The sequence below is a fragment of the Onychomys torridus genome, chromosome 5, assembly GCF_903995425.1.
Source record: "Onychomys torridus chromosome 5, mOncTor1.1, whole genome shotgun sequence".
In the NCBI taxonomy this organism is placed as follows: Eukaryota; Metazoa; Chordata; class Mammalia; order Rodentia; family Cricetidae; genus Onychomys; species Onychomys torridus.
The window spans coordinates 64,522,713-64,547,703 of NC_050447.1; the positions used below are offsets into that span (position 1 = coordinate 64,522,713).

The 24,991-nt window shown below is 42.1% G+C and overlaps 1 pseudogene; it reads right to left on the reverse strand.

The window, feature by feature from the left end:
• Positions 1-10,815: 10,815 nt before the first annotated feature.
• On the reverse strand, positions 10,816-12,294 carry LOC118584590 (annotated as a pseudogene).
• Positions 12,295-24,991: the final 12,697 nt, after the last annotated feature.

Genomic DNA, 24,991 nt, shown 5'->3' on the forward strand with positions numbered 1-24,991 from the left:
GTGCACTCACATGCACATACCCCCCATATATATATTTATGTTATATTTAAAATAATAAAAATAACTCTTTAAAAAATCAGTAACAGAGCTAGAAATGCAGGTCAGTGTTGGAGTGCTTACCTAGCATGCGTAATGACCCTGGCTTCTGTCCCTTGCTCTGAAAACAGAATTTGATTACAGAAAGGGACATCTTCTTAGGTATACACAGGATATTGAAGGAGATAAAATACACACTTGTGATTAAATTGGTACTAAATTAAACGTGTCGACTTTTTAAATATGAAATGATGCTTAGACCAAGTTTTATGTCTCTCACTAGAAAATCTTGCTTTAATTTTTCTATTCCCTTTTTAAAAAAGTGTGTGTGTGTGTGTGTGTGTGTGTGTGTGTGTGTGTGTGTGTGCCCATGTGCCCGTGTGCCCATGTGCCCGTGTGCACCATGATATGCATATAATGTTTAGAGAATACCTTGGGGGAGGTGGTTCCCACCTTCTGCCATACAGGTCCTGGGGAATAAACTCAAGTTGTCAGATCTGGCAGAGAGGACCTTTACCCATGCAGATATCTCACTGGTCCCCTTAATTTTCTATTCTCTGAATGAGTTCTGATCTTGGATCAGATGGTAGATGGTGTATCTACTGAAGCTCCTTGTTTTAGGCTGCAGGCTTAACATAAATGGGACATTTAACTAAGAAGTGGGATCCAAGACAAGGGTACAGATTTTCACTATGTATAAACCAGAAACTCAGTCATTAAAATTAAAGGCCTTCCTGCGGTAGGGATGTCTATTTGTTTGAAGTTTTAATACAGTCGTATAACATCTCAAATAACTTGCTTACTTTAAACAACAAATATTTGAAAAGGGAAATAGGATTGAAAGTCTAAATCAAGGAACAGCTTGTTAAGAAAGCAATATTCGGGGCATAAATTACTTGTTAAAAAGCAGCTATTTCATTCCAGAAGCTTGCTATTTAAGGAACTTGGATGCATCCCCCCACAAAACAAATAAAAAAGCAGTTAATGAGCACATTTCCTGACATATCCTTATTACAGTTTTGCGCATCAGTCTTTCATGAAGGGTATGCTACTAACCACAGCATATGAGCTACATTATAAAAGCCCTCAAACTTCTTAACATGTCTCACTTGCCCTCCATGGAGCACAGTTTGGGAAAGCAATCCTGAGTAGAACTGAAGCGTGGTGTGTGTGTAGTTTTAAAAACATGAAAGTGTGAACTTGGCCAAGAGTCTTGTTTTTCTTATTGTTACAGATGGGGACATTGGGTCAGTGCTGGTATCCTTTTGCCTCTTTTTCTTAAAAAAACAAAACAAAAAAAAACAAAAACAAAAAAAAAACCAAAAAACAAAAAACCCAGAACACATGTTGCTTGACTAGTCACTAGTGCCGTATCAGAAGAGACTTTAGACGTTTTTGAAGAGCTTTGGATTTACAGAAAAGCTGTATTACCTCATCCTATTTCCTCCAGGGTTGACATTTTATGTAATAATAATCCATTTAGCATGGACTTGTTAGATGGCTGATTTACTAAAGTCTGTACTTTAACTGAAGTTTTCCAAGTCTTTCCAGTGTTTTCTATTCCAAGGTCACCACACTACATTAAGTCATCCTGTCTCCTCTGGTTAGTAACTGGTTCTCAGAGTCTATTCTTCCAATTCCTTGATCATTTTGAACATGTTTCACCTAATGTTTTGTTTAATATCCTGAGATTAGATTACTCTGACATTTTTTTCTGATTTTAGTGGCAATGGGGCTCTGGGGTGAGGGGATAGACACCACAGAGTAAAGTAGCATCCTCTTTGCTTCCTGTCACCAGTATGTGCCATTACAATGATTTGTCCCTGATGTCCAAACTTTGAAGACCTTTGCTTAGAAGCATTGAGTGACTCAGAGACTTGCTTAATGATTTAGTTGGCACTGACACAGGTCGTCAGAACATTCCTTGTGTGAAAACATTCACAACCAGCTTCGCTCCTGACAAACTAAACCTTTACGACCTAGTTGACCACAGCTGAGGTGGTTGTGATCTGGAAAGGATATAAATTGGTGGAGGAAGGTAACAGAGAACTTGGGAGGGGGTAACTTTATTTGTTGATTTAATTTGTTATTTATTATTTATTTTTGGCGATATGGGCTGTCCTCTTGTAGAGGCGAGGAGGTCAGTTCTTAGAACCCACTGTGAGCAGTTCACAACCATGTGTAATAGCAGCTTTATGTGATCTGATACCCTCTTCTGGCCTCCAAGGGCACTACATGCATGTACACATGGACATACATAGACACACATAATTAAAATAAATCTTTAAAATACATATGTGTGTGTGTGTGTGTGTGTGTGTGTGTGTGTGTGTGTGTGTATTTATGTGGGTGTGTGCACATGAGTGTGTGGAAGCATATGTACATGTCTATGCCTGTGCATGCAGAGGCTGGTGGTCACTATCTTCCTCAATCCTCCTCCTTCTCCTCCTCCCCCTCCTCCTCCTCCTCCTCCTCCTCCTCCTCCTCCTCCTCCTCCTCCTTCTTCTTCTACTTTTCTTCTCCTTCCCCTCCCCTCCTCCTCCTCCTCCTCCTCCTCCTTCTTCTTCTTCTACTTTTCTTCTCCTTCCCTCCTCCTCCTCCTCCTCCTCCTCCTCCTCCTCCTCCTCCTCCTCCTTCTTCTTCTTCTTCTTCTTCTTCTTCAGCACAGTCTCTTGCTGAATCTGGAGCTCACCAATAGTCTAGGCTGGCTAGCTAGCAAACTCAAGGGATCCTGATGTCTCTGCCTCCTCAGCACTGGGATTACAGGCATCTTTGCCACACCTAGTTTTTAATGTGGATGACAGAGCCCAGGTCTTCATGCTTTTATAGAAAGCACTTTACCCACTGAACCATCTCTCCAACTCACAATGAGAGTTTCCCTAACCAATTTCCTATGTTGGTCATTTTTATTTAATTGTTGGCCATGAGATTGAGGAAACAAAATATGCAAAGAAACAGATTTCTTTGACATTGAGTTGCTATGGTTTGGCTGCATGTTTCTGGGCCCAGTTGTCTCTCTGTGTCACAGGATCCAACCTGTAACACTGGGAGCAGAGATTAAGTGATTGAACTATCCAGCTCATTCAGATGATCTATCCAGAACATTCTATTGTTTCATTTCTGTGTTTAAGTAATAGATGTTTGGGGCCAGACTCTGTGCTGGGCACTGGGAGTAAAGCCACATAAAAGCACAAAGCCTTGCAGCAAATTTTAATGAGTATTTTAATCACAGCAACCTGAGAGAGTGTGACAGTAGTCAGGAAAATGGGGTCCTGAATAGCAGCTTACGACACCAGCTCTCACTAATGCACCGGATCACTCCAGTCTCTCTTTCACTTACAACACGATCTTCATTACAGTACCATTTAAATCCATCCGCCCGTTTTCATGGAGATTTATTTGTGTGTGTGTGTGTGTGTGTGTGTGTGTGTGATGTCCATGTAGGTGTCTATGGAGGCCAGAAGAGGATGTCAGATCCCTTGGAGCTGGAGTTACAGGGTACTGGGAACAGAACCTGGGTACTCTAGAAGAGCATCACACACCCTTAACTGCTGGTTCCTCTCTCCAAGGCCTCCATTTGCTCATTTTAATATTTGCATGGATGAGGCAAGACAACCTACCTCAGGAACTCATTGTAACGTACTTTCTTCTTTTCCCAAAATAGAGGGATCAGAGTGGTGTATTTCCTATTCTTACAGACCCAATCAGTCTTTTGCCATTTTCCCATCTGCAACACTTGTATGTCACTTGAAAGTATTCATAAAAGTTGGGAAAGGGGTGATGAGCTATACGAGCCTAGAGAAATCTATTCACACTCTCTGCCCAAACCAGAAATGCCATTTCTTTAAGACTGAATAAGAAAACTGAATAGATGTCATAAGCTAATAAACTGTGTGTTTGCAGCCAAGACTTTAATGATCATTTGTAAAGACTACAGTAGACTAAAACAGTTTGCTTTTAGTGAGTTACTTCTACTAAATATGAATCATGTGCCTCTAGTTCTTTTTAAAAATTTTATTACTCAAAATGTGATGTTTGCTTGCTTTTAGGAATGGATATGGGACTCGGGGCTTTTCGCATGGTAGACAAGTACTCTACCAGTGAGTTATATTCCCAACCCTTGTAAAATTTTTTGAGTCAAGAATTTACTGTTTTCCAAGCTAACCCATAACTTGCTCTGTAGCCTAGGTGAACTTTAAGTGTGTGATCTTCCTGTCTCCATCTCCTGAGATTATGGACAATCACCACACCCAGCTATGTGGGGAAGTTCAGGATAGATTCTAGACACATGCTTCATATGGTATTCCTGCACAGCACTTGTTCTGTATGGTCAGGAGGATGATCTATGATAGCCACACTTGTGGTTTTGAGTGAGTGAGTTTGTTAACTGCATATCAAGCCAAATCTAAAGAGCAAACATCAAGCAGCAGATAAACAGCAGAACAAGCCTCAAATCAGACACCCCAAACATCAGGCAGAGACCACTGGAGTAGCCTGACAGAGAGAGCAAAGAAAAAGGTGATGTCATCAAACCAGGGGCCTGTAAACATCCTACAAAAATCTACCGGGGAAGTTGAGGCAGCTGGCTGGACTTGTCAGAGGAGAGACTCGGGCACAGCAGAGTGTCCTCTCAGGTGAGGCTTCCAAGAGAAAGAGTGAACAGCAGCAAAAAGAAGCTGGGCACATGCAGCAGAAATGACCAGGGAGGTCTTGGAAGCTGCACGGAGGTCCTCTCTGATCAGAGGCCTAAACAGAGCAGGGGTTTAGTTCCACAGGGAGCTCCTGCTGTTCCTCTTCCACAGGAGGCACTTCTACATCACAGAATAAACAATAGCAACCTCCACTGGAAATAGTCGACCTTCTAGCTCTTCTCAAGGGCACGTTTTTATTCTTGGGCTGGTTTGTTCCTCCCTCACCCCTTCACAGAGCCAGGAGGACCAGCCTGTTCCCACTCAAGGGGTCTTTGAGGACACCTAAAAGAAACATGCCAGAGACCTCCTTAGGCCCCGAGTCTAGTCTCAACAACCCCAAGCATCACAGGATAACATGATGTAAGTTGGAGAAGTCCACATTCTCTCAGTAGAAATTCATAGCAGTGTTGGAGGGTTTGGTTTTCTTTTAACGGTCAAGACAAGGTTGGTAGCTTTATTTTCCATGGCTGGGGATTGAACCCAGAGCCTCACACATACTATAGAATCGCTCTCTGCCACTGAGCACATTGCCAGCTATCAAAATTTCCCTTGTCAAGTCTCAGGGAAGTGAAAGTGTATCACAGGAATTTACTCTTTCCTTTTAAGTAAATAATCCCAGTATTTTTTGCTCTGAGGATTGAAGTAGATGGTGTGCATGTGAAAGTACTTTGTAAATAGTGAAAAATGACACAAACATTTCTAAGTACCTCTTGTTTAAACTGGATAGTCAATGGAGAGCAGCCACTTTCTGGTGAGGCATACAACCTTCTCTGGCACTCCAAATCTATGATCTGTGGGTCATCTTGGTTTTCTGGTTGCCTTTTAAAAAAATCTTTACCCATTTTAAAGGCATTAGAAATTCCTACAATGACTAAAACAGAACAGGGGTTTGTAAAGAAATCATTGATTGTCTTCCTTCTAGAATTCCATCTCCAGAAGAATACTGCTTTACACCATGGACAGCCATGAGCTTTTCCAGGCCATGTAAACAGGTGGCTGTTCCTCCTGCCAGCTCCCCCTCTCCCCTCCATCCCTCCTTCCTCCTTCTGTCTGTCCTTTCTCCCCATCCCTCTCCCTTTCTCCTGTCCCCCCTCCTTCCTTTCTCCCTACTTCCCCTCATTCTGATTTTTCTTCTTGTTTTTCTTTACAGCTTTCATTGTCCTTCTTTCTCTCCACATTCTTCATTGCATTTTCTTCTTTAATTTTCAACATAAATCAAGTACAGCACACCATAGACTACTTGCTCTAACTTTTTGGTTTGTAATATAATAAGTATCTTTAAAAATAGAAGTATAGTGGACATTGAAGTCCATTCTTTTCCATGGGTGTGATAGTTAATTTTCATCACTGTGACCATATATCAGAGAGAATCACGATGTAAGGAAGGAAAGACTTATTCTGTCCCACGGTTTCAAACTGTTTAGTCCATGGTGGCAGGAAGGTGTGGTGAGACAGAATAATACGTATCTGACAGTGAGCAGAAATGGGGCGTGGCTGCTGTGAGGCTCTCTCCTTCACCTTCTTTTATATTTCATCTGGGTTCCTAGCCAATGAGATGTGCACCTCACATTCATAGCATCTTACCCTCCTAGCAAATTAGTTCATTCATTTCCATTTCACTGAAAAATTCTCATAGACACATGCAAAGGTATGGTTTACTGACTTCCTAGATCTGTTAACTCAATCAGTTTGACAATCAAGATTAAGCATTATGGGTCTGTGTGATGGCTCAGCAGGTAAGGGTGCTTGTTGCCAAGCCTAACAACCTGAGTTTGAACCTCAGAACCCACAGGGTCCTGATTCATACAGATGAACTCCACTTGCATACTGTGGCATGCGAGCACACAAACACACACACACACACACACACACACACACACACACACACACACGTACGTGCATGCGCACACCCGTGCATGCACGCATGCATGCACTACCACCACCACCACCAAAAAATATTTTTAAAAAAATTTAAAAACGTATTTGTGTATATCCATGGGTGTATACTTATGTTATATAACTGTGGATAATGTAATTGCATTCTGGCCAAATAGAACTTTGTGTATTGCTCATTTTTGTTGATTTTTTGAATTATGAAAATTCAAGACTGTTGGTTGTTTGGTTTGTTCAGAAAATATTTTAAATTCAATTCAGTATAAGAAACACTACATAATAAAGTAGTATATAATTAAGAAAGATGTACATCTCATACACATATACAATGAAATGTCACCCAAATAAAACTATATGTCTTCAACAAAAATAAAAATTATTAAGCATCACATTGGGTATACTGTCACCTAAAGAGCAAACACACTGCCATTGTTTAACATTTAACCTGTTGACTAACGTATGGGTTTGGATTTCCCCTCCTTCCCTCCTCCCCTCCCTCCCTCCTGCTTTCTTTCCTCTCTACCTCCCTCCTTCCCTCCTTCCCTGCTTTCCCCTTTATTCCTTTACTCCTTCCCTCTTTCCTTGTGGGGAGGTAATCACTATAATTTACTACAGTAGATTCTCGTGTCTATACCAAAATGAAGTTTTAATGATTATTTTGAAAGCAAGAAAAACCCTTTAGGATTGTAGTAGGACTCAGATCTAGCATCTTCACATTAGACAGCACCTAAATTAGAGACAGTGGATGGCTGTATATTAATATGCATATGGTGGCTATTATTTGAGCAGCGGGATATCTACTCTTCAGCATAATGAGATCCTTCAAGACAGGATTTTACTGTCATTATTATTATTACTTGCCTCTTTGAATTGAACCTTATATTTTAAATCTCAGTGTAAATGTGAGGTGGGCAGTGATAAAATTAATTTAGTAATAACTGTAATTATTAATGGTAGCTATTATTCATTGTTAATTATAATCACTTGCAATTTTATTATTTGGATAAATCTACTATCTATCAGATTTCAGTGCTATCCATGTTATGTAAAGGTTTAAAATCAGCTCTATTAACTTCCAGGTAACTAAGACTCCTACCTTCTGAATTGTCACTAAACTTGGATACATGGTCAATTTCATTATGGGAATTTGCTCCAAGTCACATCCAGGAATAAGAGTTACACATTTGCTAATATAGGTCTATTTTTATATCATGTTTGAACTTGGTGCCTATTACTTTTCCATTGTGCACATCCTGTGAGTTTGCATGTGTACATGTTTGTGTATATGTGTGTACATATATGTGGGCATGATTGCATGTGTTGGAGGATTGCTCATGTGGGGATCACAGATCCATCTCCAGTGCCTTCTTCTATTACTTCCCAAGCTATGTTTTGAAACCTGGAGCTCACCAGTTTGGCTCTGCTGGCTGGCCAGTGAGCCTCAGGGGTCCTTTGTCTCTACCTCTCCAGGTCTGGGATTGCATGTGTGCGCTGTCAGGCTGTTTACATAGCTGTGTGGGCTTGAACTCAGTTCCACCTGCTTGTACATCAAACACTTTATAGGCTGAGCCATCTCCTCAGCCTCATCCCGTGTATTTCCTAGACTAGGGCTTTTCTGATCTATTGATAAGATGAACTGAGTTGTTCTAACTCAGCTCTTGGCAAGATAAAAGGTCAAAGGTCACTCACTAGCAGATATGTCCAGAGAGGCAGGAGGCTGGCATTTCCCGTTAACTCTTTGGCTCTGACTCTCACAGGAATTGCAAATGACTGGATTGGATGGGCTGAGTGTGTTATGTTGAGGGGAAGCCCTGCATTTCAATCATGGGGTGGACAGAATTTGTATTAGCATGTGTTCCTACTCCTTATGATAGATGGGACCCACACGATGGAATTTTACAATTGTCAGCATTGATTTTCCCTGTTGGCTGTTACTACTGTATCTGTGTGATTTGCTCTCTTTGCTTCATGCTACTTGTAACATTCTCTTTTTCTGGTAAAACTCAATTCAAACCTCACCTCACTGAAGCTGATTCATATACCTATGTACTAGCCCTAAGTGACTACTGTGCCTCACCAATGGGTAACAGACTTTGAAGCCAAACAAATACCATCCTTTCCCTCATGTTTCAACATTTGGATGAACTTCACATCTATCTTTTTTTTTTTTTTTTTGGTTTTCTGAGACAGGGTTTCTCTGTAGCTTTGGAGGCTGTCCTAGAACTCGCTTTGTAGACCAGGCTGGCCTCGAACTCACAGAGATCTACCTGCCTGTGCCTCCCAAGTGCTGGGTTTACAGGCATGCGCCACCACCGCCCAGCACTTCACATCTATCTTAAGATGCTAAGTGCAAATTTATTTTTCTTGTAATTTGTATTTGAGCATACTGTCTTTACTCAGTGAAATCATTAATTTGTTGTATTAGTCTTATAAAAGAATTTAATTGTGGGCTGGCTTACAGTTTCAGAGGTTTTGTCATCATCAGCATGACAGGGGCTTGACTGGAGCATGGAGGTACTGGAGCAGTAGCTAAGAACTACATCCTGATCCCTAAGCAGAGGGCTGGAGGACTAGGCCTGGTGTGGACTTTGAGGTTTCTTCCTGTGACACACTTTCTCTAACAAGGCCATACCTACCCCCACCAGGCCATACTTCCTAGTCCTTCTAATCCGTTCAAACAACTCTACTCCTCAGTGACTAAGCATTCAAATATATGACTCTGTGGAGACCATTCTTTTTTTTTTTCACTTTTTTTATTAAGAAATTTTCTACTCACCCTACATACCACCCACAAATCCCACCTCCTCCCTCCTCCTACCCTCCACCCTCCCTCCCAAGCCATCCTCCAAATCAAGGTCTTCCATGAGGAATGAGCAGAGGCTGGCACACCAAGCCAAGGAAGGTCCAAGCCCCTCCCTGCCATACCAAGGCTGCACAAGGTACCACATTGTAGCCACCGGGCTCCCAAAACCCTGCCTATGCACCAGGGATGGATCCCGATCCCCCACCTGTGTGTCCCCCAAACAGTTCAAGCTAAACAACTGTCTCCTGTATCCAGACGGCCTTTCATGGGTCTCCACCAGTGTGGCCAGTCATCTCTGCACATCTTCCCATCATGATCTCAATGTCCCCTGCCAGCATAATCCCTCCTCTCTCCCATTGACTGGATTCCCAGAGCAGTGCCTGGACTGGTCTACTCTGGTAACAGGTCTAGTGAATAATCTAACTGTCATCATAGAGGCTTTATCCAGTGACTGATGGAGGCAGATACAGGGATCCACAGCCAGGCACCAGGCTAAGTTGTGGAGACCATTCTTATTCAAACCACCACACAGATCTTAAGCAGAAGGTGGACTTGGACATTTTGAGGTAGGAGGCACAGGGATGTCAGGCAGGACTGGGGAAGAGTCTGGACAGATGAATGATTGTCCTCAATGTTTAGGACATCTATACGTGCATGCACACAAATCCTGGTTACACATTCTTAACTTCCTCATCACAAACCAACAAAGTCTGACTAAGAAGTGATCAAGCAAACACTCCAACTGTCTGAGGTCTTCCCTGAGACTCCCAGGAGCCTGTCCCTCTGCAACTCAGCTCATCCTGTCTGACGTATGTGCTCTGAGTTTGTCAAATTTAAAATTGATCCATTCTCCACATCTACTGGTTCTAACCTTCCAATTTTTCTGGCAGCTATCACTCACTCTTTTGGAGTACAACCTTTAACCATGATTAAGGTTACATACACTAACTTGCCAAAGGAATACCATTCCCATGGCCTTCCCATCTTCCTAGGAGCTCCTTTACTCCTCCATCTAGTTACCGCCTCTCAAATGTCACTTCCTTGGTTGAAATAGAAAACCAGTCCTCATTCTACCTATGCTATCATGCTTTAGTTTCTTCAAAGCACTTATCAGAGCTTATCTCGGCTTGGGCAGCTCTGGTTAGCTTCTCCTCTCTCTCCTCAGACACCTAGAATGCATCCTAAGACAGTTGCAGAATGGCATTATGGTTTCCAACCTGAGCACACGCTTGGTTTCTCATGAGTTGAGCTCATATTTTCTGCTCATTCAGACTAGCATTGTCCACAGAGTAACGTGAGGAATGATGGTTTTCTTTTCTTTTCTTGCCTTTTTTTTCAAACCTGGGCCATCGCTTTAATTTCTGCATTAGAAGTATAACTGGGACGATGGCTTCAGGCATGATAACCATGTGTAACACCTTGGGTGGGGGTGAGCCCAGACAGGCTCAGGCTCCGCAATTTTCCTGCCTTGGTCTCCTGAGTACTTGGGTTATAGATAAGTCCCACAACATCCAGTCGGCTTCCTTTCTCAAAAAACAAAAATGGGAGTGGCCAGAACAACCCATTTGGAAACATGTAGCTCATCTTCTTCTGCTTTGAGCAGTCCGAGGTCTGGACCGGAGGCAGGGGGACAGACAGTGCCCAGTCCGTGATCCTCTTCCCTGTCATCTGCCAGGGTCACCTTTCTTTTGGAGATCTTCAGCCTCACGGCTTTTGCTACCTCAATCATCCTTTTCTCACTGAGTTTCAGGTCCCCCTGCAACACTGTCAGGTCTGTCTGGAAGTTATTTATGTGCAAAGCAAGTACGATTGCATATGCAGTGATCTTGGCCTTCATAGAACTTGAAATTAAGTTCCGTAAACTGCCACTGTTGTAAGTCAGGCAAGTGAAGTGCTTCAGCAGCTTGGTGTTGATGGTATGGGGGATTCCAGGTCCCACGGCACTTTTCCCCTTTATCACTTTCTGAGCTTGAAATCTGACAAGGGCATCTAGAAACCAGATGCTCCAGGCCTGTCGGTCTCAAGGCTCCTCATCTGATGGCAGAGATTTCAGCATTTCTATGATGAAGGAACAGTGGCTGTTCTCTTCAAACATCTTCACTATGTCTTCTGATGTAACCTTTCTGAAAGCATCAGATGGGCTCTCAACAGCATCATACTCAGCTGGGGACAGAATGTCTTCGAATCTACATGTCTTCAGGCTTGGTTGCATCAGCATAGCAGGGAGGAAGGCAGAGGGAATCATCCGGCAAGTCATCTTGCATGGCATCACTGACCAGAGCATTCACACCCTTTGGATAATGATGTTCTCTGCGGCTTTAGTTACTGTGAGATTCAAAGATTCGCTGCCACTTTGTTCACTCTCCTGGAGTTCAGGGACTGCTTCTGCTTGGTGCTTCCGAAGGCTTCAATGCAAGAATCCAACTTTTCCTTGAAAATCTTGGTCTGATTCTCCAGAGGAGGCTCATACTCAAAAGCATCTTCAGCCAAATGTGGCTGCATGTTGAACAGCTCAGCATCATATACTTCCATCTGGCCAGAGGCCTTATTAAGAATTCCCACAAAGTGTCTGCAAAGAGTGTTGCATTTGAGGGCACCAGTCCCCAAATTGTTCCCAACATAGGAGAGCCTGTCTGTTTCAACTGCCAGGATCTGCTGATTCTTCAGCCTGGGGTTTACCAAGTCAGTGCTGTTGTACAAAGTGAGGCACATGTTGCCTGGATTCTGCAGCTTCCCATTGGAGAACTGGACCAGCACAGCTTTCTGCCTATAGTCAGGCTCCCCACAGTACAGCCACCTTGCACTCTATTGCACCTCTGTCTCCATGTCTTCAGTCTGTCCGTCAAGCATGGCAGACGCCGGGGTAGCCATGAACTCGCCGGCTCATACACACTCGGACACATACACCGGAACGCTGGTTTTCATAATTAGAATGAGTCTTGGGAGATGCCCTAGAGAGTATGTGCTTCATGAGAACTGACATTCGTGTCATAGTGACATTCCTAGAGCCTTAAAGTGCTCCCTGACACACAGTGGACATTCATTCTGTGTTTGCTGAGTGAATGAATCTAGGAAAACCTCGTGTTATAATTATAATTATAATTATAATAATAATAATTATTATTATTTAAGATCTTGAGAAATCAGTGAAAGAGATTTATTAAACTAATTAAGTTTTTATGCTGCTGTTTCCATGGGAGATATTTTGAGAAGCCTTCAGTAAGGTATCTTCTTGTCTGACTCCCATACAAAAAGGCTAAAGAGTGTTTATGTATGCCATTGTGTGTACCTATGCATCCAGAGAAATTTGGTATGTCCATCTCATTTTGTAAGACAGACTCAATCAGCTTAGTCCTCAGCTATTGGGTAGGGTGACTGGCAATGGGCTCCAGGGGTATGCTTGTCTCTACCTGCCTGCTGAGGGGTGGGGTTACAGATGGATGCCAGTACACTCGGCTTCTTATGTGATTGCTGAAGATCTGAACTCAGGTCCTCATGCCTACATAGCAGGAACTTCCCCTACTGAAATGTCTCCCTAGCTCCCGAGCAGGTTAAGGTTTTTTTCTTCTTCTTTTAGCTGAAATAGTTATGATGGAGAAAGAAGTGGTCTCTAGAGTCTGGGTAGTAGGTTTTTCAAGACTGAGTAAGCTTCCTGCTTAAAAGATGTTGACAAGCAAGGGACAGTGTATGAAGAGGCACTGGGGGATTCTTCCCGGACAGTGAATGGCACTTACAAAACAACAATGTGATGAGCTCAGTTCAAATAATTCACAAACATATGGAATCAATTTCCCTTAAAACACACATGGTTTCAACAATTAAACACCAAAGCAATTTTCAGGGAAGAGGATACACAACGGGGATTTGATGGGGTCCATTTGAAAACTGTCTGAGGCCTTCCCTGAGCCCCACATGGAGTCACTCCCATGGAACACTTGGAGTGTGAGTTCACCAGCTGTGGGAAACACAAAGCCCCCTTCCCAATTGCAAGCTGTCAGAAACATTCACAGTAACATTCACGCAGCTCTGTGTGGGAGAAATGGCTTTGATCTAAAGGATAATAGGAGGAGTAGAATTACACATTTTTTGACTTAACACTTTCCCTGTTTGTTAGATTGGTAACATCCAAAGAGAAATAAAGTGTTTCTGTGTGTATGTGCATGTGTGTTATGATAATGCTCTCCAAGAACTCGAATCTCTCCAAATGTGTTCTTATTCACTGTTATGCTGTATGCCCACGAGGAATATGTGTCTCCTCTGTGTCCATGATTAGAGAAGTAAGGCAAAGAACAGACAGAGAAGGGACCTGCCTGCAGCACACAGCTGGCCACCAATAGCCGGAAGCTATTTTTCCAGCCCTCTGATTCCTGCTTCCAGATCCATCCTGCCTCTAGATTAATAAAGCCGTGTAGCACATTACCATATATTAAGTTGAAACGTGTTCTCCTAGGGGGAATGCTGGGTTTTTTTTTCCAAAGAAGCTGTAGCACTTGGCAACTGGTGAAGAAGATACAATTAATGTTTTCCCATATGAGTCAAATGTTTATCCAAACTGCCTCTGTCATCTCCGGAGCCTAATATAAGACTCTGAGTTATATATCACCCAACCTGATCCTATCATCAAAAGTCTTCACACCCATGTGAAAACCCTAAGCCCATCCTCTCCTGTGCCACCATCTTGCTTAACGTTAACCCACTGGCAGTTTCCTAAGTACATATATGAGGAAATGTGAGTCTCCCTCTTCATTTTAAAAGTATAGTAAATATATGCCTTTTATACCAACAGGGAGTAGTCGATAGGATCTAGTCTTCTGGAATTTTGTATAACTGTTTGTGTTTCTCAAAAAATTCCCCCTCACAGAATGGTTCCTTTAACAATTATTTAGTATGATAAATTAAACTTCATGGAAGGCCTACACCAATGGATCTCCAACTTGGTTGAGCATTAGCTCTGGGGCGGGGGGGGGGGGGGTATTTAATTAATGTTTATTTGCCCCTTTAACCTTTTTAGTTAGTATACAAAAAACTGGGTTTCATTACAGCTTCTCATACTTATGTGCCATTGGGCCATGTTTATAACTGGTGTGAGGGTAGCCTTTAAAGACTCAGCACACCATGACAGTTGACATACCTGCTCTGAGCAGGACTCTGCAATGTCTGTTGGCTAGTGATTGCATATCAAATGTTCATTCACAGACTAGTCTTATTATCTCTGGAAATTAACTAACCCTAGAAACACAGTCTACAAGATTCAATGCATCATAAAACAGAAAATATTTTTAGAATTGCCGAATTCCTCTCATCAGAGTGCTAAATGAAGATTACAATAATAAAACTAATAATGAAAAGCTTTCTGCTAGAGTTTTCAATTAATGTGTGATTTCTGAGTTAGAAATTTCTTTTTCATCTTTCTAGAGAAGTATGCAATGATAACAAATAATGATATCATGTTATGGCAACCAAGGCTGATGGACGGAACTGACTGTATTTCCTTACAATACAGTTAGGGTTTGAAACCAGACCTGACTGCTCACTCTGTTCTGCCCATGCTGACTCCAAGCTATGCCGGCCTTCTGTTTTAGCTCTGGTGACTACAGTGCACAGCAGCCATAGATTGCTTACAGTACCTAGCAGTTTGTCTCCCACTGTGTGGCAGGTGAAGCTGGCATTTGTTTGATGAGCTATAAACTGGAGCTATGTGCTCTCTGTTCCTCTGTTTTGCCTAGCATTAATTAATAAGAGGTCTCTCAGAAGTAGCCGCTGTGGGATTCATCTGAGGCTTCTTACCATCCAAAGGAATAACACATCTCATGGGAAGTTGGCCTCTTCTTTTCATCATCTGAAACATGCAGATGACCAATGTCTCCTGTGTGTTTGTGTCTGTGTATGCATGTTTCTGTGTGAACACATGTGTGCACATGCATGTCAAAGCCAGAAGTCAATGTGTGTTCCTCAATTGCTCATCATCTTATGTTTTGAGCCTGACCCTGGAGCTTGTAGATTCATCTAGACTGGCTACCCAGCAAGTGCTAGGGGATCCCTCTGACTTAGTTTTCACTTGTGATGAGATGACACGGCCATGTTGCTACAAATGGCTTTTGTATTTTTCTTTAGATTCCAGGGGGAGAAAAGCAGGTCTTCACGATTGCGTACCCAGCACTTTACCATCTGAGCCATCTTCCCAGCCTGACCAACGCTTCTTCAAGCACTAACCTAAGAACTGTGGATTGTACACTTGATTCCTTACTAACAGAGGACCTCAGAAACAGGAAGGAACGCTCCGAGATCAGCAAGTTATAGTTTCAAATTAATGACTTCAGAGAAGTAACCGGGACAAAAGCCCACTAACAGTGTGAAAAACTCACCCACCTGATGCCAAGAGTAAGACCCAGTTATTGTTCCCAAACTAGTGATCTTCACCCTATGTACAAAAAGGATGCTGCGCACACTTGTTTTACCAAGTGGAGATTTGGGATATTATTTATTTTGTGATCCTCACTAGTCCACAACACTTGGTATTGTGTAGCTAATTGCACAAGTGCTAAGCAACACTGAGTGTTTTCTTCTAAACTGGTATTCCCTGCAGAAAAGACCCATTTTGATTAGTCTTTGGTGCTTACTGTTTCCTTTCTGCAGATAAAAGGTCTTTATCATATGTGGTGTCCTGCTGGGGAGATTAGCCCTTCCTGTTGAACTAAACCAGAGCAATTTTAGAGATGAACACTAGGATTTGCCTGTTTCTCTTTGTCCCCCGCAATAAGAGAATAGCATGTTTTAAGAACACCTTGGGGATTCCCTCTTTCTTCACAGCAGAATGAAAAGCTCTTTTAAAATAGCCACCTACAGAGTTTTAAGAAAAGTTGCTGAGTTGCCTTTCTTACAAATATATTGCTAGTTAGAAAGAGCAAAATGGTGATTAAACACAGTCCAAAGAGGTCTGCCGTGTTTGGAAAAGCTTACAGAATGGTGGACAGACATTTCTTTCATTGACTGTAGGGAAGTCCACTTCCAGGACACATCCACTCCCTCTTTCTTGTCAAGATACCTTGACTCCCTGAACCTGCATAGTAAGGTATTTGGCTCTTCAGTAGTGCACTGAGCCATTCTAACAACCGTTCTTGATTTTCTCACATACAAACCAGAAAGAGCTGTTAAATGTATGTGGACCTAAGTGAGGGAAAGAGGAGGTTTTGGCTCTGGGGTCTTCCTTACAGTCATTGCCTGGCTCTCAGGATGACAGCATGTAGACACCTTTGTCCTTTTCAGCCTTTTGTAAACAAAACATTTCTATCTATCATTGAGTAGGAAACATTGACTATAAGTCAATCCAGGGGACACTGGGGTTTTCCACACCATGGCTAGTGTGGTTTGAATGAAATATCTCCTACAAGTCCTGGACATTCAGATTTTGGGATCCCAGTTGGTGGCTGTTTGGGGAGGATTAGGAAGTGTGGCCTTGTTGGAGGAAGTATGCCCCTCGAAACAGACTCTGAGGCTGCAAAAGACTCAAGGCCATTTCAAGTTAGCTCTCCCTCCTTCCAATTCGTGGATGGAGATGTGAGCTCTCAGCTGCAGCTCCAATGCTATGCCTGCCTACCTGCAGCCGTGATTCCAGTGGTAATGGTGAGGAACTCTTAACCATCAAGAGCCATAAGTCCCAAATAAACTCTTCCTTTTAAAAGTTGCCTTGCTCATGGTGTTTTATTATGCAATAGAAAAGTAACTAATACAGCCTAGTAAAGAAGATACATAGAATCCAAGTTGCTTTTATTCTTTAGCTATTTTCTGCTGGCTTCTAGTCACTGTCCTTCAGCTGAGTTTTCATAGAAAACCTATCTCCTCCCTCTTCCTACTGAGTATTAAAACTTACAACAGACCTAGTATGTCTGCAGAAATTGGACATCAGAGACGGAACATCCTGCTTCTGGAACTACAAGCAAACATGAACTTTTCTTGTCCTGTATGTTAGCTAGCTTTCTTGTCACTGTGATAAAATGCCAGACAGGAGCAACTTAAGGGAGAAGAGTGTAGTTCTGGGTCATGGTTTTGGCAGGTTCAGGTTGTTATAGCTCCTGTTCCTGTGCAAAGCATCATGGCAGTAATGGTGTGTGGCATAGCGCTGCTCTCCTAATGGCTGACAGACAGCAGAAAATGGAACCAGAAGGGGCTAGGAACTGGATATCCCCAAGGATCCATGGTGACCTAATTCCTCCAGCTATATCCAGCTTCCTAAAGTTTGGAGATGCTCTGCAAATAGTACTATTAGTTGAGCACTGAGTACTTTATTAGTCAGGGTCCTCTAGAGAAACAGAACAAATAGAATGAATGTGGTGTGTGTGTGTGTGTGTGTGTGTGTGTGTGTGTGTGTGTGTGTGTGTGTGTGATTGGATTTATTAGAATAGTTTACAGGTTGAGACCCAACTAGTCTGACAATGGCTGTCTACCAATGGAAAATCCAGAAACACAATAGTTGTTTAGTCCACAAGGCTGGATGTCTCAGCTGATCTTCAGTATATGCCAAATTTTTTAAAAAAGCTCTAATACAAGTGGAAGAATGAATTTGTCAGGGAGAGTGAGGACAAGCAGGCAAAAGCAAGCATTTCCTCCTTCCATGCCCTCTATATAGGCTGCCACTAGAAGGTGTGACCCAGATTTAAAGGTCAATCTTCCCATTTCAAAAGATCTGAATTTAGGGTGGATCTTCCTGCTTCAAATAATCCAATCAAGAAAAATTCCTACAAGTGTATCTAGTCACTTGGATTTCAATTAATTCCAGATGTTGTCAAGTTGACAACCAAGAATAGCCATCACAAGTACCATGACTTTAACATGTGAACTTTATTGGGGAAGTGGGAGACTTCATATCCAAGCCATCTAGAATTCTCATGAGAAGAACCCACAAGCCAGGAAGATGTAATGAAGCAGCTAATTGTTTCTTAGTTAAATTGTTTCTTAGATAAAAAACAAAGCAGACAGACTTCCTAGTCTCAAGATTGCTGTACCATTACTAAATAACCAAATGCATTTCCTGTTTGTTGAAAAATTTGGAGACATACCATTGCATTTTGAAAATATTTTATTACATCTATTTAGTTTTTTTGTTAGTATTTGGGCACATGGGTGACTAAAGGGCAGTCTTCAGGCATCAATTCTTGCCTTCTACCATGTAGGTACTAGGGACTGAACATAGGTTATCAGGCTTCTCAGTCCTTTTACACACTGAGCCATCCCACTGGCCATCTGCCATTGTGTGTGTATATATATAATTTAAAAGTTTTTTTTTTCCTTTTTACATACCAACCACAGTTCCCCCTCCAGACCCTCCTTCTGCCCACTCCTCAGAGAAGGTGAGGCCTCCCATGGAAAGTCAACAAAGTCTGGCATATCAAGCTGAAGCAGGACCAAGCCCCTCCCCCCTGCATCAAGGCTGAGCAAGGTATCCCTTCACAGGGGACGGGCTCCAAAAAACCAGTTCATGCACTAGGGATAAATCCTGGTCCCACTGCCAGTGGCCCTCTACAAACTGCTCAAACATCACAACTGTCACTTACATTCAAAGGACCTTGTTTGGTTCCATGCAGGTTTCCCAGCTGTCAGTCCAGAGTCACTGAGTTCCAACTAGCTCTGGTCAGCTGTCTCTGTGGGTTTCCCCATCATGATCTTGACCTCTTTGCTCATATAATTCCTCCTCCCTCTATTCAGCCGGACTCCTGGAGCTCTCTGCCCAGTGCTTAGCTGTGGATCTCTGCATCTGCTTCCATCAGTTACCAGATGAAGGTTCTGTGATGACAATTATGGTAGTTATCGATCTGCTTACAGGAGAAGGCCAGTTCAGGCACCCTCACCACTATTGCTAGGAGTCTTACCTGGGGTCATCCTTGTGGATTCCTGGGAATTTCCCTAGCACCAGGTTTCTCCCGATCCCCAAAATATTTCCCTCTATCAAGATATCTCTTTCCTTGCTCTCCCACTCTGTCCCTCCCCCAACTCAACCATCTCATTCTCTCAAGTTCTCTTTCCATCTCCCCTTACCTTCCAACCCTGTGTTCCCAATTTACTCAGATCTTATCTATTTCCCCTTCCTAGGGGGATCCTTCTAACATCCTGTTTTTGGAACACATTCTGCCACTAGTGTGTGTATATTGGCATGTAGTACAGTTACAGGTTGATGCTAATTTCCATTTAAATTTCAGGAGCCTTTTGGAATGTGTATTAAATGCATTTCTTTGCCTCATAAATGCATTTTATTTGGAACATCTCTTATTATATTATTAGACCTAAACTTTATTGAATACAAAAGATCCTTAATTTGGTTACATTGTTAAACCATAAATATTATCAATTTAAAACTCATAAACATTTTTCTAGTGATTACAACCAGTAAAAAATTTCATACAAGCCATTTGCAACTTTAGTAGACTAGGAAGAAATGATAAGGCAATGTGAAGAATCCTTTTGTGTACTAGAGAAGAGGTAGAGATACACCAGGTGTCAAGGAACACCTGCTCCTGCAGGAACCCCAACTCTCTAAAGCTCTTTCTCAACTGCCCTCCACTGACTTCTTGCTTATCCCATCTTAGCAGAATATTCATCTAACCTGACTGATATACATCAGTATTGATATTGAGACTGGAATAAGAGAATCTCGCTGTTCTAGTTTCACCTCTTCCGTTATGATGAAACTCTCTGGATAAAAGGAACTGAGATGATTCTGTGTGTGTGTGTGTGTGTGTGTGTGTGTGTGTGTGTGTGTGTGTGTGTGTGTTGTTGTTGTTGTTGTTGTTTTTTGTGGTGTCCTTGGCCCCTTTGGCTCTCACAATCCTTTCTCCTCCTCTTCCACAGGATTCTGTGGGGTTCACTTAACGTCATTCCATTGACTAATTATTTTGCCAGTCATGTTTGGTTCTATCCTAGGTTTCTGGGCTGTCCAGTCTTTGGGTCCTGGCCCACCAGGCATTGTCAGGATGGGCTCCCTCTCATGGTATGGGTCTCAAGCTAGACCAATCATTGGTTGGCCATTCCCACAATTTCTGTATCACCTTTGCCCCAGCATATTTGTAGGCAGGGCAAATTGTAGGTCAAAGGTTAGGTGGGTGAGTTGGGGTCCCAGTTCCTCCACTCTAAGTCTTGCCTGGATACAGGAGATGGCTAGTTTAGGCTCCGTATCCCCCATTGCTAGGAATCTTAGCTAGGCTCACCCTCATAGGTTCCTGAGGGTGTCCATTGTACTAAATTTCTAGCTCATCTCTGAGATGCCTCCCAATTCCAGCTATTTCTCCCAGTACTCTCTCGCTCGATCCTTTCCCAACCGGATCCCTCCTGCTCCCATGCTCACCCTATGTAGACCCCTCCCTTGCCTGCCTGTGATGTCTATTCTATTTCCCCTTCACAGTAAGTGAGATTCAGGTGTCTCCCCCATCCCACCTTGAGCCCTCCTTGTTACTTTGCATTCATTGCCATCTACTGAGAAAAGAAGCTTCTCTGATGAGGGTCAAGAAATGCACTATTCTATGGGTAGAGCAATAAGTCATTAGGAGTCAGGTTAATACTATATTCATTTAACAGTCTGTTCAGTTGTCATTGAGTAGATCATCCACGTCAGATACTGAGCTTAGCTCCAGGGATACTGCTGGGAATCTAGATCTTGGCTCTGAAACACTTAATGTTTCACCTGAAAATGATAAGAAAGAAAGTAAGTATCATAGGATGACATGTGAAAACCAGTCTCTTTTTCCTCTTCTGAGAGGTGGGGTGGAAAACCACATGTGGATAAAATATGCCAACATTCCAACGAAGGAATAACTTAAAGCACCAATGGGGATTGATGTACTGGGGACAGATATTATTACATTTCTTTGTTCAGAGGAAGCACAATTAGCATGATCAGTTTGGAAATTATTCATGCCAAATTTACTTTCTAGTCCTAAAATAATGTTGTGCAAATTTTTGGCAAGTTGTTTCATGTTTGTGTTTAATGAAAGCAAAAGAAAATCTTTTGCTTATACTTAAATGCTTATTTAGCTTCATTTGGGCCATTCCTTTTGAAGTAAATGCAAATGAAGGAGGGATATAGCTAGTCCATGATCTCTCTTTAATCAAGATCACTACAAAGCACTGGGCAATGGGTGACGAAGATCATATTCACCTAATCCTGTGTTTTTCACTAAAGGACTTGGTGTTTCTATGAACTGGAATATATGCCTCACTGCTATAGGACCTGCAGTCAAATGTAGATTTTCCAGAGCCGATGATGTGTTTCCTGTTGGCCGAGATGAAGATGAAGTACTCTCTCCCACCTCATGCTGGCCTCGTTGATACATGGCTGCCTTTCAAGAATTCCTGGGTTTGGAAGAGGCAGTTGGGAGCTGGCTCCTGAGTATGAAATGGAAACACAAGCTTATAGAATGTGATCAACATACAAGTGTAATTGTGTCTGCACTGTTTTCTTGGCATATGTCCTTTGACTGTAGAACTGGGTCACATAAGGACATGTTCACGCAGCTCACAATGTCTTTCGAGCATGTTCCACTTCATACTGAGCTGCTCTTTCCTATCTTCTTTCTCCTATTAGTGCTCTTTTACTCCACCATGCAGTTTCACTTCCTCATTCATGTGATGTATACACATACACACACACACACACACACACACACACACACACACACACACATGTTTATGTATAAATCTAGGATCCACAACTGAGGGAAAATACATTATATTTGACTTTATGAGTTTGACTTAATTCACTTAATATGATAATGTCCAGCTGCATCCAATTTTCAATAAATAATGTAATTTTGTTCTACCACTGAATAAAATTTTGTTTTAAATAAATACCATATACAGCCACACACATATATACACATACACATAAGCATATGCACACACACACAAATGCCATGCCTATACACCTATACAGGCACACACATATGCACATGCACACACATGTATGCACACACAGATACACATACACATGCACACATGCATGCATATATATATACACATGTACACTCACACACATACCTGCATATACACACATATGTACACACATGTATGCACACATGCATATTTTGGTTTTGTCTTTTCTTTTTTTTCACTTACTGTCAAAATGTTTCTATAATGTCTCCATAATCCTGATTTTCAACTATGCAAATTGAGTTGGCAGTCTACAATCCACTGAAAAATACTGCTCAAATATCTCTTGCTACTTAATACCAACTATCATCAGAAATTTTTGTTTCATTTTATTTCTGTAAGATAACAACCCAAATCTATAAACCATTTTCCTCCCCCTGAACCTCTGTACAATATTTGAAAATTTCTATTTCCTTTCCACATGGCAAGCTCAGGAATCTTTCTGTAATATTCATGAAGACACAAAATTGTCAAGAGAAGAACCTTGCTTCCTGAAGAAAAATATGGTTTCTTTAAAAAAATCTAGGAGAAAAGATTAAGCCCATATTTGCAAAGGTGTCAGATATCTAGGTGAGTGAATGGGGTGTGGTTTAGTGTGGTGTGAGTGCTTGTGCCTGGGTTCACAAAATAATCCCCTGACAAGACAAGGATTTGATTGATAACATGATAACAAATTTTGACTGGATTGTCTTCAGTTTCATGCAGTTTACTCTTGATGTTTAACACTGTTAGAGGGCCTCACGAATTAGAGACTCTTGGTCATCAAGGACAGTCCTTGTTATCATGCCTGTGTCAGATCCTGTTCAATCTTTTAATCTTGTTTAATATCTTTGATAGTATAGTAATGTGTCTTGTTTAATATTAAATTGAAAATAAGGACAAGATCAATTTTAGTTTCTTTCCTTTTCTTTTGGTTCCCATCTAACATTTCGAAATCTCAAACGGAGTTTTCTCTCCTCCATCTTCTCCCTCTCTCTTTCTCCCTCCCTGCCTCCCTCCCTTCCTCCCTCCTTTCATCCCTCTCTCCTTCCCTCCCCCTCTCTCTCCCTCCCTCCCTCTTTCCCTCCCTCCCTCCTTTTCTCTCTCTCCCTCCCCCTCTCTCTCCTTCCCTCCCTCCTTCACTCCCTTTTTCCTTCCTTCCTTCCTGTCCCCCTCTCTTTTTTTCTTCCTGACAGGGTCTCATGTAGTCCAAGTTGGCTTCAAACTTACTTTGTAGCTGAGGATGACTTAAATTTGTGGTCCTCCTGCCTTCACCTTTCCAGTGATGAGATTATAGGCGTATACCAGCACACCCAGTGTTTGGCCTTACTGGGGATCACATCTAGGGATTCCTGCTTTCTGGATAAGCACTGTCCCTAATGAGCAGTACTCCCAGCCCCTTCTGTAAACTTTGCATTGAAATCCTTACCTTGCAGGCAGCTTGTGGGTTTTCTCCTTCCCTTTCTGTGAGTTCTTTGGGAGCCCAAAGGTCATCTAGAGCTGGACCAGATATTTTCCAACCATGGGAGAAAGACAAATGTGTTTGTTTACATTTGTTTTAAATAGAAAAAAGGTGAGTGTGTGTGTGTGTGTGTGTGTGTGTGTGTGTGTGTGCCCGCGCGCGCGGGCACACACACACACATATGGACTATATACAATGTTTTTATTGTTTACCTTTAAAACACTATTAAATCTTTATCATGCTGGTGGTAGTGCACACCTTTAATCCCAGCACTTGGAAGGCAGAGGCAGGCGGATCTCTATGAGTTGGAGGCCAGCCTGGTCTACAGATCCACTTCCAAGACAGCCAGGGTTACACTGAGAAACTCTGTCTCAAAAAAAAAGAGAGAGAGAGAAAGGAAGAAAGAAAGAAAAATAAAGAAAGGAAGGAAGGAAGGAAGGAAGGAAGGAAGGAAGGAAAAAAAGAAATTCTCTTAAAGAATCATAATGAGGCTGGAGAGATGTCTCTGTGGTTAAGAACACTTGTTCTTGCTAAAAACTGCGTTCAATTTTCCAGCACCCACATATCTCACACTGTCCGTAGCTTCAATTCTAAGGGATCTGATGCCCTTTTCTGACCTCCAGCAGTACCAGGTACACACATGGCACAGAGATGTGAACAAAACATGCATATATAATAAATAAATCTAAAAACATTTTTTTAAAGAATCATGGTAGCTACATGTAGAGATAACAATAGCTTATTCTTGTTAAGCCAAGACTTTCTCAACCTAATATCTAGAGTAGTAAAATACTTTTTTTTCTTTGTTTTTTCGAGATAGGGTTACTCTGTGTAGTTTTGGTGTCTGTCCTGGATCTCGCTCTGTAGACCAGGCTAGCCTTGAACTTACAGAGATTGGCCTGTCTCTGCTTCCTGAGTGAGAGGATTAAAGGCATGCACCATCACCACCTGGCAGTAGTGAAATTCTTAATAAATACTCAGGTCAATGGTGAGTGTTTCAGATTCCAAATATTGAAACTGAAGTATCTTATTGAGCTATATTCGGCTCTAACTTTACTCCCATTTGGAAACAGAGATGCACTGTTTTGCCAGGTTGGTCTTGAACTCACTCTATAGCCGAGGTAGGTGTAGAGCTTGTCATTCCCCTGCATTAGTCATCTAAGCAGTTGGGAGAATAGGCCTGTGCCACCAGCCTTAGTGCCCAAGCTTCAG